This window comes from Protopterus annectens, chromosome 2.part0 (genome assembly GCF_019279795.1).
Source record: "Protopterus annectens isolate FY-2018-M chromosome 2.part0, PAN1.0, whole genome shotgun sequence".
NCBI classification, from domain to species: Eukaryota; Metazoa; Chordata; order Ceratodontiformes; family Protopteridae; genus Protopterus; species Protopterus annectens.
In genome coordinates this window covers 737,517,113-737,532,844 of record NC_056728.1, presented here as the reverse complement: position 1 = coordinate 737,532,844, position 15,732 = coordinate 737,517,113, and the positions used below count along the sequence as shown (strand labels likewise).

Below are 15,732 nucleotides of genomic sequence, written 5' to 3'. Positions count from 1 at the left end.
CCTGGCTCCCCTCACCCGGCCTTTGAGGCAGCCTGCTTCAGCGCCTCTGTGTGTTCCATTGGAACAGGGTATTGCTGGTGAGGACTCCTCAGACAGGCCCCCCGAGGAGGTTCCTCGCAAGTTGAAGTGCACGAGGAGGCACGTGGACTCCCCCGAGTCCCTCACTGAAGAAACGGACTTGGATAAAGGGGAAGGCTCCCCAAGGTCACCCCCCCCCGAGGATGTCTCCTTTGGAGACATCATGGAAATGCTCAGAATCGGGGGGGGGGTCTGCCCCCAAGGCTTCCGACGAGTCCATATTCCTAGAGGCGTTCGAGGCAGGGCCATCTACCTCTTGGGTGTCCCCTCCCCCCGACCCCTTGGTGGATCTTATAGCCACTAGGGCTTGGAGGGAGCCGGACACTGTAGAGCCTGTTCCCAAGCGCCCGGACAAAATCTTGAGCCCCCCGTCAGAGAGAACCCATTGGAGCAGAGGTCCCCCTGTGGATGCCATGTTGGTGGCGGCAGCCACCAAAAGAGAGTTGGCTCAGGAGGGCCCCATGGTTCATCCGCCGAGCAAGGAGTCTCACGCGATAGACCGCCTTGGGAAGCGGGCCTTCAGTTCAGCGACCTTCTCCATGAGGGCCCTGAACTATATGGCACACGTCATTTGGATGCAGCGGGATCTAATCAAAGAATACGCTGCTTCCCCCCCAGGGTCCATGTCAGAAGGGGACAAGCAACTGTACTCCTCCCGAATGTCCACCCTACGTTCTATTTCCAACACCTCTATGCGGCTTTTGTCTCACGCCACTGAGGGAGCCGCTAGAGCAGGTGGAGTCGGGCTGGTCATGAGGAGGCAAGCCTGACTCCGACATTGTGACTTCTCGGAACCCTTTAAGGCGTCATTTGCGAATGCCCCTTTTGATGGTTTTGCATTGTTTGGCAAAACCGTTCGCGACACCCTTGTCCAGAGCGAGAAAGATGGGAAGACGTTGTCTGCCGTTGGAGTCCGCTTCTCTGCTCCCCAGAGGTCCTTTGCCAAGAACCAAAAGAGTCAGAAGAAGATGTGGTTCCGGAAATCGCATCAATCCCAGTCTGCTCCGGACAACCACTCCTCTCGTGGCAGAGGAGGACAGGGAGGACGCCGCCTTAGAGGCAGAGGGGTTCCCAGGAATTTTGGGTCCAGTGAACCCTTCTCTGAGAGGCCCACGCAGAACTCCTAAGGGGTTACCCGGCTGCTCCACTCTGGAGGCAGTTGGGGGACGTTTTTCGAGGCACCTAGCAATGTGGGAGTCCATAACAACGGATCGCTGGGTGCTTCATGTTACATCCAGAGGCTACCAAATTCCCTTTCTTGTAACCCCCAGAATCAGAAGCCTCCCCGATGTACCACCCAATCAGAGGGAGGCGGCTGCTACAGAAATTCAGCAGCTCTTACAAAAAAAGAGCCATCCAGCCCGTCCCCCCAAGATCAGCACGGATCAGAGTTTTACTCCAGGTTCTTTCTGGTGCCAAAAAAGACGGGGGACACGAGGCCCATCCTGGACCCTCTCTCTCTTGAACCTGGCAGTACCGAAAGTAAAGTTCCGTTTGGTCGCACTGCAATCTATTCTCCCACTACTGCGGGAGAACAACTGGATGTTCTCAGTAGACCTCAAGGATGCGTACTATCATATTCTCGTAGACAGACGCTCCAGGAGGTTTCTCAGCTTCCAGCTGGTAGCCAGCCATTTCCAGTTCAGGGCCCTTCCCCTTCGGTCTCACCTCAGCCCCCAGGGTGTTAACCAAGGTCTTGGCAGCGATAGCGGCCCACCTGAGACTCCAGGAAATTCAGGTCTTTCCGTACCTGGACGACTGGCTCCTTACTGCCCCAACAAGGCATCTTCTTTGCTCATGCAGGGATTATTTCCTCAATCTGGCTCCACTCTTAGGGTTGACCATCAACATGGCCAAATCCTCCCTGGCTCCTACACAAGTATTGGATTTCATAGAGGCGAGGTTGGACTCCAGACTGATGCCTGCTTTCTTGACTCCAGATCGGCTTCAGAACCTGAGGTTGCACGTGCAGGCCATCCTTCAACTTCAACCTCCTTCGGCGGAATTGTTCCTGAGGGCTCTAGGGTCCATGGCAGCAGCAATTCCGCTGCTTACATTGGCACGGCTGAATATGAGGGTCATACAGTGGACCCTCCAGGTACTATCTCGTAATCCCCTGTCTCATCCCATTCCCCTAAGCAGGGTTTGCAAAAGTTCGCTCGTGTGGTGGCTCCAGTCCTCCAATCTCCACATGGGACGCCCCTTCTCGCTGCCTCCGCCAGTCGCCACAGTGACCACAGACGCTTTTTGCCTGGGGTGGGGGGGGCACAATTCGGGCAGAACGGTCCAAGGCACGTGGAACGACATAGAGACCTCATTGCATATCAACGTCCTGGAGATGAGGGCGGTGCTTTTGACGTTGCAAGCACTTCACAACCCTCTTCCAGTGGGGACGATTGCGGTACAGATGGACAACATGTCAGTCATCTGGTACATCAACAAACGGGAGAACCAGGTCTTACTCTCTCTGCCGCGAGGCCATGAGAGTGTGGGAATGGGCGATATCCACCAACCGCTTTCTCATCGCAACGCACATTCCGGGATGGTCCAACATTTTAGCGGACAGGCTATCCTGCTATCGTGCTATCCTGACTCCTTACGAGTGGTCTCTCAATCCTCTAGTGGCAGAGCAAGTATTTGCCCGATGGAGGCGACCTTGTTGCGATCTTTTTGCCTCTCCCTCAAATACCAAATGCAACAATTACTTCACTCTGATCCCCCCTCTGGGGGAGTCCCTGACAGACTCTCTAGTTCATGCTTGGCCTCCCGGTCTGCTTTATGCTTACCCGCCTCTGCCCCTGATGTTGAAACTATTGCAGAAACCCAGTCAGTTGGGGGGAGCAAGATGATCCTCATTGCCCCATTCTGGCCTCGTCAGACGTGGTTCCCTTACCTATGGTCTCACCTGATTCATCCGCCCTGGATTCTGGATCCCCTCCCAGATCTCATTTCACACCCCCTGGGTCTCCCGACTCCAAACCTGGCCAGCCTAAAGCTGACTGCTTGGTTGCTCCAGTTCCACTCCTGATAAGGACTCCCGGAATCTCATCACCAGTCAAAGCCATTCTAGTAGCAGCTCACAAGCCTTCCACCAGAAGGGTCTATCGGAGTAAATGGAAACGTTTTTCTATTTGGGCAGAGCACCGTCATTTAGATCCCTTTACGGCACCAGTAGCGTCGGTTCTAGATTTTCTAACTTCTGTCTTTCACCAGGGGGCTAGTTCTTCCACGGTCAAGGTGCAAATTGCAGCAATTTCACACTATCATGTAGGGCAGGAGTCAGGCCCGCTTATTACTTCCAAACTGTGTAAGACCTTCCTTAAGGGTACCTTCCTCCTCAGGCCCCTGGTCAAAGAGGTGGTACCTCCATGGGATTTATCCCTAGTTTTACAGGCCTTGACTAGCCCCCCTTTCGAGCCGGCGGCCACTGTTTATCTTAAATACCTCTCTTGGAAAACGGCATTTTTGGTGGCCATAACTTCAGCCAAGAGGGTCTCGGAACTCTAGGCTCTCTGTATCAAACCACCGTATTTGGTCTTCCACCCAGACAGAGTTCACCTCAGGATCAATCCGTCTTTTCTACCTAAGGTATCTTCGGAAGCTAACTTTAATCAATCTGTTAATCTTCCAGTATTCTTCCCCAACTATCAAAACAAGGGAGAGTATAAGTTGCACTCTTTAGATGTGCACAGACAACTACGTTTTTATATTCATCGAACTACTGGTCATAGGCAATCCGATCATTTGTTTGTCTCCTTTGCCAAAAACAACTTAGGCAAGTCGGTTTCTAAAGTTACCCTCTCCCGATGGATATCTAGTTGTATTCTCTTAGCATATCAAAGCTCGGGAATGCCTGCACGCCAGGGAGTCCGTGCTCATTCTACTAGGGCCATTGCTACATCGGCTGCTCTCAAGTCTAGGGTTTCTCTGGATGGCATTTGTTCTGCAGCCACTTGGGCTTCATCTCATACCTTTATCAGCCACTACAAAGTAGATATTGTCTCCTGAGGTAGGGCGTCTTTTGGCTCTGCAGTGCTCCGGAATATTCTTCCATGAAGGCCACCCAAGATTTAGGTAGCTGGGGACTCTGTCCCAAAGGTTGCTGACAAATGAAGTTCCTACTTCAGATTAAGAAGTTATGTACTCACCATAACGTTCCATCTGAGTAGGTATCTTCATTTGTCTGCAACCATCCCCCCCTCCTTCCCCCTGACCAAAATTATCCTACTTGGGGTTCTTTAGATTAGTTCCCTCTGGGACACAGTATTAGCTGTGCTATGGGGCAAACTTGATCTGAGGTCAGTCAGGGTTGGTAGGGGATCATGGGTAAAGGGTGGAGCTAGGAGCTTGGATCTATGCTGTGATAGAAGTTGCTGGCTCGGATCCAGATCGGATCCGTATCCCAAAGGTTGCAGACAAATGAAGATACCTACTCAGATGGAACGTTATGGTGAGTACATAACTTCTTATCCTCAAAAAAAGAATTGCTGGTAGTACTGATATTATCTAGAAATTGTACAGCAGCATGTAGCTTCAATAACCTGGTTGCATACACCTGTAGAAGATGTGTGATATCAACGTGCAGATTTAAAAGTTGACTGCTTCTGGCCTGCAATTGCACATTGAACTTAAGGAAAGACTCCATAGCATGCTTCAGGAAAAGGAACATCAGTTTTACCTCATGACTATTCAGCTATTCTGTCATGAAGTCTATTCTGTGTGACCGGGGCTCTTATGATTGGAAATATGATAAAAGTGCAGGCCACAGGTCCAGTATTCGCTTTATAACTTTATGAAGACTCAGCCAATGAGTGGGGGTATGCCGGATAAGTACAAGTGGCTCAATGTCAACAAACAATGCAAATTTGTTTAGCTTCTGTTACCTCTGTGCACTATGTGAAAAGTGATTATAAAAAAGTGATTATAAATGTCTGATATTAACTCTTCTACATGTGATTTCATTGTTTTCAAACCTGATTTGATGCAAAGGTCTGCTATATGGCACAGGCAACCCATACTGAATAAATCAGGATTGACCGTCTTTAATCGTGACAGTACAGAATTGTATTTACCAACCATGACTGCAGCATTATCTGATGAGTATGCAGCCATATTATTTACTGGAATGCTGAATCTGTGAAGAGTTTCCATAAGGCAGTTGTATATCGCTTCACCTGTACCTACCACACAGTTGGGCATGTCTAAGAACTGAACAAAATTTCTACCCTTTGCCTGGTCAAAAAATCCAACTAGAATCACAAGGAGTTTATTATCCCCCATATCAGTGCTCTGATCTAAATACATGCAATAAGCTGCTTCCAACAAACTGCTGCTGCTGCATCTTCCTGATATTTTGGATCCAGAACATCACGTGTAATGCATGCAGATTTAGTCGCCCCACAGCTCACCTTCTTCAACACATCATGAACACCATAGTGTTTTTTCATGTGTTTCAGCAGATGATCCGCAGCACTAAAGGGCAGGTTGTGCTCTGCATGTTGTTGTTGCATCTTTCGGCTTTTCCTGGTTAGGGGTCACCACAGCGGAACTCCAGTCCGCTAATGATTGGCAGTTGATTTTTATGTGCTGAGTTGCCGGCCCTATTGCACAACTTTCAACGAAGGTACGCCCATTCACACATGTCTCCACAGAAGACGCTCTAGCTGAGAATTGAACGGGACAACGTCTTACTGTGAGGCGACAACGCTACTGCAGCACCACCACTGCGGCTCAGGTTGTGCTGTGCATGTGTGAAAATAAAATCCACTTCAGCGCTTATTGCTTTCTGAGCTATATTTGCTTGTCAGGCTTGGGTGGCAAACATGTCTTTCACTTTCCTTCCAGATGCCTGATTTGCATTTATCTTGTGCTTCTCTGTCTCCATGTGCCTGTGCAGATCATTGCATCCCCATGGCCAGTATTAATGTTGCAGTGACACACTTTACAGAATGCATACCCTTGCCCAACTTTGCTCTCACTTAGCCAATCAAATGACATCTTCCAAGCTGCTTGGAATGAAGACAGTTTTCTTTTTTTATCAACATGACCTGTTAAACACAAAAACCACCGTAACTAAGCATGAAGACATTGATTATCGCACAGATTTTAGTACTACTACTAGTAAAGAAATATATACCTTTTCCATCTTTAGGTGTCTCTGCTTCCAATTGCTCTGCATGGGTGGTGATGATTACTGGGTCCTCCTCACTTGCACTGCTTGTGGTTGGTACTGCTACTGGTACAGCGTGAAATGAAGACATTCTTTTTCCTGGATGTGAGTCACCTGACCTATTTGTAAAATGAAAGAAAAATCTACTTAACCCCCCCCCCTCTTAACTCTTAAGTATGACAAAAATTATGCTGAAACTAAGCCAGATTATATTACTAAATTAACAAAGATATTTTTATAACTGTGGTGGTGGTGCTGTGGTAGCGTTGTCACCTCACAGTAAGACGTTGTCCTGTTCGATTCTCAGCTAGAGCGTCTTCTGTGTGGAGACATGCGTGAATGGGCGTACCTTCGTTGAAGGTTGTGCATCAGGGCCGGCAACTCGGCACGTAAAAATCTACTGCCAGTCATTAGCAGACCGGAGTTCTACTGTGGCGACCCCTAACTGGGAAAAGCCGAAAGACACAACAACAACAGAGATATTTTTATGTATTTTACATTTATTGACCATGATTGTCTGACTGAGCTAATAGATAGCCCTTTTTCAGCAGATCCAGAGGCCCGTGGAGAAAAGCTCCACAAACATTACAACAAGATTAACCATTTAAAGAAATAGAAAATATTTACATTACAGGTCAATAAACATAGCTAAAATAAGAAAAAATTCTCAATTAATACTAATTATTACTATTACTGTTTTATTAGTAAAGGAGAGGAAATAGATGAATATTTTTTAATAAGTAAGGTCGGTAACTGTTCATGATAAAAAGAAATGCCATGCCATCCAGGTACAAGAGAGGATTTAGAAGCCTTGGATATTAACAGATATTACCTTTTTCACCTTCAGCCATATCTGCTTGTCCAAGTTGACCCTTGGACTCCTTCACACTGGTTCTGGAGGTCTTTTTGCTTCTTGAGTCAAGCTGGGCTACAGGTGCAGCAGCAGCTGCATCAGAAGTATTTTGTGTAGTCCTGTAAAATTCAGACATGCCTTCATGCAGCAAGCAGAGGAGTCGGTGTAAGACGAACATTAAACAGTTTAGGTGAGCCAGCTAGCTTGGGACTGGAGGTATGGTGATCATTGCATTAGAGGAAAACTGATGCTTTTGGCATCTACACCTCTCAACTGTACAGATTTGCACAGAATGTCCACATTTTTGCCTCATATTTTTGGTCCTTGGTTTTGGATCCTCATAAAATGTGTGGTTTTCTGGCAACAGGCAAATAACTAAGGAAGGATTTAAGTCACTAAATAATGACATTATGACATTCATTTGAGTTACAGACTTTATATCATTCAGAAAATGCATGCCTTGCTAATACAAAACCTGTCATTCTAGCAACTTTCTAAGTTTGTAAGAAAAATCTGTCTGTCCCTAGTTTTGAGCCTTTGTCCCCCCAAAGTTATAGGCTACTAGGCTTGCTTTATCCAGATTTCTTGCACTAAGAGACTGAGAGGGTATGAGTCTTTACTTTTCAATCAAATAAGTTCATTAAATAGACAGGGAGAAGGTTTATGACTAGCACAGCTACTGCTAGTCAGTAGTCACTCTCACTCAGATAAGCACAGGCACAGCACAGCTATGAAGTACATAGTTACACACACACACACACACACACACACACACACACGCACACACGCACACACACAGAGTACAGCATTTATATGCATGGATGATTTTTTTTTATAATTCATATGTTCTTCATCATAACAGAGAAAGACAGTTGTATGTATATGCTTGATAGGTATGCACAGTGTGAAATGTCATGGTGGGAGTGGGACACAAACACGACGACACAGAAACCTGAATTGGGCTCTGTCTTACATTGTCTTACACAGAAGCATGGACAATGGACATACAAACACAACATACATGTACCATATTTACCACCAGCTGTTCTGCTTTAACTATATGATGTCTACAGACAGTACAGACTCAGTCACACATTACAGAAACTGGCCCATGTGTTAGTGTTGTTAGTTAGTGTATGTACTTTGTAAAAACCAGAACACAGTTACTCAACAGTGTGCATAGACAGAATCCAAAATTAACCTGCAAATGTGATTTACATCGTCACATGTAATATATTAATTTCAGAGTACATATTATGGACTGCTGCAGCCTGCAGGCTGTCTGCAGCACACATCCAGGACCAGGACAACCTACCACCAACCCACTTAACAAAATAGAAGACAGAAAATAGCTAGTGAATGTTTAACTGCTGCTTTTCAGATCTGTAACAAACATGTATAATGTGTATAATAACATGTTTCCCAAGCTAAGAGGCTTGTGTTGTCAAACTGTCCTCAACAGATCTGTGAAAAAGTCTCTTCCCAATTTCCTCCCATATGGTGGCCTGCCACTTATGGGATCTCTGGATGGACTGTAAACCTGTCACAAAGTTCTCTGTTGCGATTTAAAACCTTGTCCAAATTTAAGGAACAGAGTGCAGGAGGACTGGACGAGGGAACCAGGCAGCCAGCCAAGACTAATTGAAGCAGGACAGCACAGATCTTTTTACAAGACTAGGACCAGGCCTGATAATATTCACCAATCCCCACTCTTCAGTCTCCACCAGCTAGACTGTACAGTCTAACTCTCTCTGTAACTGCACAACACCACAAACCACAGATTGGAGGCTATCAGCTGGTGAATTGCTTTCAAGAACAATAACAAGTGCAGACTGCATACCTAGGCTTCAATCTGTTAGCACAACAGTCAGCAGCACTCAGTTCAGCTGGGGTGATAATAAAGCCAAAAATGTAAAAGGGTCTGGTGTGTGAGGCCAGACGCCAAGGATATATAGTTTAATTTAATAAATATTGCCTGGGCTGCAGCCTTTATGAAGCTGGTGCAATAACATGCTTTGTGGACTTATAATACATTTCAGTTCTTCTGAATCTGAAGCATATGACTTTCTGAGTCACTAAAAGCACCTGGCTGTCAGTGTCATTATTTGCTTACTGATTTAGCGCAGCCCTCTCAATCTGCCAAGATTAAGAAATGTACATTTACAAGACACACACAGCATCTTAGGACTATTAAGTATATACTTGTTGTAGGACATCAACCTACTGGGCTGGCTGGCCTGGTTCAAAGTGCAAAAATACATACACAAACTGACATCACACAATATCATAACAATACAGGACATGTCTCTCTGACTCTGAGCGCGCAATATATTATATTAGCAATTTAGCATAGCAGCCACCACAGCCAGCAAAGCATACACAACAACAGCAACATACTACATTGGATAATTTAATTGCATATATTAGGTAAACTATGCTGGAATTCAATACATTCTGTAGAGGTGTCCTCCATGACAGTCAGGGATGGGGATTAATACTTGACCAAGTTGACCTGCATTATAATTTTGTTATAAATATATACAGCCAATTTCCAAGTCTGTAACAGTTTACTTAGGAAAAAATTCCACAAGTAATATTATTTAGGTCTGCACAGACTACTAGAGTATAAAAAAATCCTTAATGTCATTAAAATTTTCTGTGAAATAATAAAAACAGTGAGAAGAACATTTACATTCTAGAGGAATAGGATCCATCCATGAATTACTGAAGCAGGACTTTGTTCTCATTTGTGGCTCACATGTAACATCTCACATTGCATGCATGTTATCAAAATTATTCACAGCAGCTACAAAACACAGTGACCCTTATGCAGCAGAAAAACAGGAGGTAACTACTAACACACGATGGTGATGGACCAGGTCCAGGAGAAGAGGGACCACCACGCACTCGTCCCGGAGTGGTCCACTCCACAAACAAGAATCCACAATATTCTGTTTATTAGGACACAAGTGTCTCTTGCCAAATAACTGCTTGTTTACATAAAGCATGTCTGCAGGAAAAGTGATGTACAATTTGACACTTTCCATTCCATATGTATACCTGTAATATTACTGCAATCATGTAATAATCATATTATCATCACATCACATCACATCACATTTACAATTTACATACAAAAATGTCAGTGGCAACTGGCAAGACAAATGCATATCCTATTGTATACCACTGCACACACTTACTGTCCTGCTTTGTTGTTCTGCTGATTTATAAATCCTATTTTTTCTAAACACAGTAAACGAGTTGTGTTTTATGGTTTCAGGAGACTCTAGTCGGTTCTACACATGTACTGTGGCTGCCTGCCTGTGCTGTGCTATTAGTACATGAGTAAGCAAATAAAATAAAGTAAGCAGTGGCTGGGCTGGCTAATATAATGCATCTTCATGTTTTACTGTCTTAATTTATAGCCAAGTAGGAGACACCTAAACAAATACACAAATAAGGGAATAAATGAACAAATATAAGGAATGCATAATCCAGCTTGCAGGCAGCATAGAAAAGCCTGTAACATACATTCAAAAAAACAAACCATCTTCCAGTCCTTAGTTCAGCTTCTGAGATGTAGTAGGTAGCACATTGTCTGGTGGTAGTCACTGGGATAATGATACTAAAGATGAAACAATGACACTTGTTTTGTTTAGGGCTACTGCAGCAGCTTCTTATCCTCTTCCAGTGGTTACATGTTTGTAAACAAAAACAATACAGCTACAAATACAGCCACAGCCCATCAGACACTGTGCCACACAATATATCCATTCCATTCCATCCGTCTCCGTAGTCCGTCCCTACTCCAGTCCTGACTCCTTCATACCTCTCAAGTCTCAACTATACAGATTTTCACAGAATGTCCACACTCCACAGTGATTTTGACTCATACTTTTGGTCTGAGTCTGTTCCTCATAGAATTTGTGGTTTTCTGGCAGAATCACTGAAGAGCGACTGAAAGTCACTAAATAATACTAAACAGACAGACATTGGAGTTTCAGACTTTATATATTCTTCAAATACAAATAATAATGCAAATCCTGTTATTCTACTAACTTTCTAAGTTTATCCTCCCATTTTTTTCTGGCTTTGTCCATATTCCTTGCACTTAAAGGAATGACTGAATGTATAAAAAGATGTACTATATTGCCACCATGCCATTGCCTACCTTAGGTACCTGTCAAGTGCTGCTCTCTGCAGCTATACCCCCCTTAAGTCATCCTCCCCCACTCCATCTGTGTGTCATATCATCACTTTACTTAGTTTATTTTGATATCTCTCCAACACAACAGCAGCTACTTTTCAGAAGATACAATACATTCATCAAGTTCAACCTTCGATGTCTCAGTTCTTAAATCCTGGAGTATATAATAGATCAGAGAGAGTCAGACACTGAAGAAAGACACAGACAGACTACTGTACTAACTTTACTGAGTTAGTTTAGTTATTTATGACTTACAAAACTACTTAAGTAAAAAAAAAAAAGTACAACAACATTACATTTCCTTTTCTTATGTTTTTTTATTTACCTGCTGGTGCTGGAGGAGCCAGGGAAGAAGCAGCAGCTGCAGCAGAAGAAATACAATTTTCATGTTGAATTGAATGTGTTAATCCAGATTTCAGATCCAGATGAATGAGGATTCTGAATGTTTCTCTCTCTGTTTATTCTGACTTGGAGAGTGTTGGACTGGGTGTCACCCACACCACTGGCACTGTGGCACACCAGCAAGAATCCAGAGTCCATTCCAGGATAATTAATTACCCCTCCCAGTACAACTACAGACAGTACACAGTAGCAAAAGCCAAAAGTGCCAAGTTGCCAACTTGTAGTATGCTGCACTTGGGCAAGCTAACGAAACAATGAACAAAAAAAAAAAAACACTTATTTTAAATAAAAAAAAAAAAACACTGTCTTCTTCTCTGATTCTTTCTTTTCTCTCTCTGCTGTGTTATAGTAGCCTCATGCACCGGCCGGCATGCCTACTTCTTCAAATCTCAATAATGCTGGTCTATCACTGGTGCTTGCTCAATCAATCAAATGCTGTTACTTCTTCTTCTTCTCTGTTTGTCTGTCCCAACTTGCCAGCCCGCCCCTCTCTCTTTATAGGCTACACAGGCATGATCAGCATGTGCACTGCTGCTGGGGTTGGTCTGCTGCTAAAATGTAAACAAAGTAGTAAATTACTTTGACTTATTTATTTACATTTTAGCAGCAGTGCACGTGGGGCTCGTCTTCTCATCTCAAGAATGCACGCACTCTGCGCCTGCAAGTCTGCAACCTGCTGTGTGCTATCACTTCACTGTACTGTAAAACTTTTAAGTTAAGAAGAAGATAAGTGTAATATTATTAATGAATAACTTTAAGATTGTATGTACCCCACAGGAACCTGCAGTCCTGCTCCTGCACCAGGCACCTGGCAATCATGACGCCGAGGCACGCACAGCACTTGTTTGTTAATTTTGTTTGCTGACTAGGTCAGTAGGTCTGTTCTTTTTCCTTGTTTTCAGACCCCCTCCCATGACATGCTACCATCCATCCAGGCATCCACTCCCAGACCCACAGTAAATAAATATAACTGTCTTAATGCTGTCACTTCACTGTGCTGTAAAACTTTTAAGTTAAGAAGAAAAGTGTCACTGTGGAATATTATTAATGAATAACTTTAACGTTGTTTGTATGTGGGTTAGCAGTCACTCACGAATCACGACTCAGGCGTGCACAACACTTGCCTGTTACTGTTACTTGTTGACTAGGTCTGTAACTGTTCTTTTTCCTAGTTTTCAACCCCCCTGCCCCCCCATCCCATTCCACCATCCATCCAGGTATCCACTTTCCAGTCCCAGACAGTCCGGGTATGTAACTGTCCGTTACTCTTACTAATAAATTGTAAATAATTTGTTAATAATCCTATGATGATTGATGATCCCTTCCCATTCCCCTAATCCCCGACTGACCCCTTCACTTAGTTTTCACGTCCGTGACCATGCCTGTTCTTGTGCTGTCACTTTTCTTTTGACTTAATTATATTATTTTAAGTCAAAAGAAAAGTGGCACTGACACACAACAGCGCAGGCATGGTCACGGACATGATAATAATTCTGCCAGGAGTCAACTTGCCTTGCCAAAATTGCCACCCACCCTCCCTGACTGAGCCACACTCACGGTCGGCACCCACGCCCACCCATTGCCAAGTTGCCATTAAATTAAGACAGTGCTGCAGCAGAGCAGCAGCAGAATAAGAAGTACTGCCTGCCTTTTAAAGAGAAGTTCAGTTGACTGACTCACTCGACTCCTCTCCTGGGCCGGCTAAATGATTGCTTTCATGGGGCCCGGGCTCATCACGGCACAGCCGGGTCTGGAGGGACTGGGTCGTGGGTGCTGGGACTGTTTTTTTATTTTTGGTTTATTGTATTTACGTTGCCTGGCCGGCACGGGGAGTCGGGCGGGGATTGGACGGGTCACGGGTGGATTTATGTATAATGACTGAAGTGAACTACCGAAGAGTTGACAAAGTGAAGTGAATGATGTTTTGCTGTGTGTGTGAGTGAGACTGTGTGAGTGAATGTGAGATTATGTCTGGATTGGAATGGATGAATGGTAATGATGACATTGATGACTGTGTGAATGAATGAATGTTATGATTGACTTAACTAACTTGAGTTTGATGTGGTGTTGTTTTTTTGTGTGTGTGTTGTGTGACTGACTGATTCATGCATGCATGATGTGTGTATTGAAGTGACTGAGCATGAGTGTGACTTAAAAAGTTCAAACTTCAGACTACTTCACTTAGTTGAAGTCTTCGGTTCGGAATTTGGATTCCTTTCCTTCATTGACACTTGTTGTCGAAGTTTGAACTGAAGTAGACTAAGTTGAAGTTGACTTTGTCAATGAAAGAACATAAACATAATAATAGCAGCTGAAGCCTGACAGCTCCTGTAGCTGTTTTTCTTAGCACAGCGTGGAGCTGCAGACACAGTCTAGAGAGTAGCAGAAACGGACTAGTGCCTCCTCCTCACTTCCTCAAGTCCGCAGCTGAAATCCGACAGGCTGCTCACATGGCTGTCACCGCACACGTATCCGCGAGATGATGTTATTCTCAAAAAAGACGGAAAATAAAAAAATAAAAGAAAAATGTCTGGAAAATGAGGAATTAATGGGTGCCACTCAGGAATCGTGGCACCCCATAAATTGAACACCAAAATTCGGTAAAAAACAAGAAATTCGGGATGGTTGGGAGGTATGCCTGTTAGCGCTTTCATTTAAACAAAGTGTTAAACTTCATCAGACAACTGTTAGTTTCACATTCACTTTCTTTATAAACTTCCTTTAGCGTTGATTGGTTAAACAACTCATTAATATTAATGAACTTAAAAATCCATCACATATACATAAAGACACAAGCACCTATTCACTCTAAATGCATCTGCCTACTACTGCTTATAATAAATTTATAAATAAACTATGAATGTTTATAAGGTAAAATTCATTAAACATCTTATTTAAACAATATAAAACCAATGCTGAAAACTTTTTCCTAATTAACATATTTATGAACTGGATTTTGGTGTTAACTGCATTAAATTCCAGTGACTTAAAAACTCATAAGAACATTTCTTAAAATGACTGACTACACCTATTTCATAAATATGTGCAAATACAATGGATTAAATGTAATAAATATTTAAAAATGTGCAAAAAATACTTGCAACAAATGAAAAAACCTTGTGTAAAATAAAATGTATGTATATATAAGTAAGTTTTAACTAGCTGATGCTACCTTCACTTTTTTCCTTTCAAGAGCATTTAACTTCAGCACAGGGACTACTGAGCTACGCTCATTCAGACCTGGCCAACTATCTGCCTGTAAGCGGATTTGCCACCTGAGCTCTTTTATCTCTAAAAGTAGCCCCATGGCTTGTTGTCCTGTATAGGTACTGAATTTATAGCCATAAAGCTGAACTTATGTTCAGTATTACAATTAATGTGTTTAGCCAAGGCATTGTTCTGATTTTGTTTCTTTACAGCATATACGTGCTCATAAATTCTCTGCCAGAGTTTTCTTTCCGTTTTCCCAATGTAGAAACACTGGCAGGATGAGCAGGAAGCCAAATAAACTACTGCTTTGGAACAACAATTGTATTTACTGTTCACGTAATATATTATGTCTCTCACTATGAAACTGTTAGCTACTTGAACCTTGTGGCACCAGGAACATGCCCCACACTTGGTCATTCCTTGTCCCCCTCGTAGCTCAGCTTCCTGCTTAATTTTAAGTAGGTCTTTAAAATTAGGCCCCTTCCTGTATATAATCGTGGGTTTATACCTCACATATTGTCTCATGTAGGGATCTTCCAGTAGTATGGGCCAGTTTTTTTTCAAAAATTAATCTTAAAGCGTGGGCCTCCTTACTATAAGTGATGACAAGTGCTTTAGTAAAATCTGATGAAACTTCTTTTGTTTCATTAAGACTAAAGTTCTGAGAACTAGACTTCGTAGATGAGTGTGATTTTCTACATTCCATGTTCCTTAGAAGGGTCTATCCAGTGAAATTAATCAAGGAATTAGTGGAGGAAGTTAAAATCAAAAGACTGAATGGTCATTTCAGGCCATTACTGGACAAGCAACATA

The 15,732-nt window shown here is 43.5% G+C and overlaps 1 protein-coding gene across 1 annotated transcript in view; it reads left to right on the top strand.

Moving 5' to 3' along the window:
• Positions 1–15,732, top strand: part of MANBA (mannosidase beta) — an 894,686-nt gene that overhangs the window by 722,843 nt on the left and 156,111 nt on the right. The gene's annotated exons all lie outside the window — the stretch shown is intronic.